This window comes from Chrysemys picta, unplaced genomic scaffold, assembly GCF_011386835.1.
Source record: "Chrysemys picta bellii isolate R12L10 unplaced genomic scaffold, ASM1138683v2 scaf3425, whole genome shotgun sequence".
In the NCBI taxonomy this organism is placed as follows: domain Eukaryota; kingdom Metazoa; phylum Chordata; order Testudines; family Emydidae; genus Chrysemys; species Chrysemys picta.
The window spans coordinates 4,522-6,000 of NW_027056127.1; the positions used below are offsets into that span (position 1 = coordinate 4,522).

A 1,479-nucleotide genomic window follows, 5' to 3' on the forward strand; every position below is an offset into this window, starting at 1 on the left:
GGCGGAGTTATGCTGCACCTGTGAGCAGTGCTTGCTTCTAGCTGCAACTCTTGCTCAGGCTGCAGGCCCCATACTGGGCCCCTTGTTTCAGGCTCTCTTCCTACTACACCAGTTAGGACCCTCATGAAGGTGCCAGATCTGCCCCAGTGCTCAGCATGGAGCAGTTACCATTGAGATCAATGATTCTGGGCTCTGAATTTAAGGCCCTGACTGGCAGCTGAGCACTTTGGAAAATTGGACGACTTGCTGAAGTGCTGAACTAGTAGCTGGTGGGTGGATGCAGAACTGTTTGGAAAATCTGACCATTAGTGTCTTTTGATGCAACACAAACACATTTGGTGATTCACGGAACTCAAGATAACGACACAGAGAAGTGACTCCTCCATCTTACTCCCATTTATTTATTCAAAATAAAGTCTCCACCTTTACATTCACTGAGAAAAAAAACCTTCCTATCATCCTCCTAAAAGCCTCTTTCACCTCCTTGTTCCTCAGGCTGTAGATCAGGGGGTTCAGCATGGGGATCAACAGGGTATAAAACACAGAGATGATTTTGTCCTGGTCCATGGAGTACTTTGAACTGGGCCGCAAATACATAAAAATGACCGTTCCGTAGAAGATGGTGACGGTCGTCAGGTGGGAGGTGCAGGTGGAGAAGGCTTTGCGCCTGCCCTCCGTGGAGCTGATCCTTAGAATAGCTACCACAATGTACACAAAGGAGATGACAATGGTCAGGAGAGTAGATGTTATAATTACAATAGAAAAGGTGAAGTGAACAGTGTCTGTGATGTGGGTGTCAGAGCAGGCCAATTTCAGGATGGGGGGCACATCACAGAAGAAATGATTGATGATGTTTGATCCACAGAAGGACAAACGGAATATAAATATAGTCTGAACTGTTGCATTTACCCAGCTGGCTAGGTACGACCCCAGCACCAGCAGCACGCAGAACCGCTTGGACATGATGACGGTGTACAGCAATGGGCTGCAGATGGCTGTGAAGCGATCATACGCCATCACCCCCAACAGGCAGCACTCACAGGACACAGCAATGCAGAAGAAGTAGAACTGCAGAGCGCACCCAGTGAATGTAATTGCTTTGCTCTCCACTGCAAAGGCCATCAGTGTCTCGGGAGCGATGACAGTGGAGTATCCGACATCTAAGAGGGCCAGGTTACTGAGGAAAAAGTACATGGGGGGTGTGAAGCCGGGACTCAATCCTGATTAAAGTGACCATCCCGAGATTCCCCACCAGGATGAGCAGGTAGATCAACAGAAACACCACAAAGAGCATGACTCTCAGGGGCTGGTTGTCCGTGAATCCCAACAAGATGAACTCGGTCACAGTGGTGTGATTCCCCTTCAACATTTATCCCAGATGTGCTGTTCCCCACAAGGGAGAAAGCGAGCATTACATGGAAAGAAGAGACAAATAAAGGCTGAGTATCAATTCCTTGGGGTCATTCTGATCATATACCG

At 48.3% G+C, this 1,479-nt stretch overlaps 1 pseudogene; it reads right to left on the bottom strand.

The window, feature by feature from the left end:
* Positions 1-405: 405 nt before the first annotated feature.
* LOC135980457 (olfactory receptor 5AR1-like) lies at positions 406-1,369 on the bottom strand (annotated as a pseudogene).
* Positions 1,370-1,479: the final 110 nt, after the last annotated feature.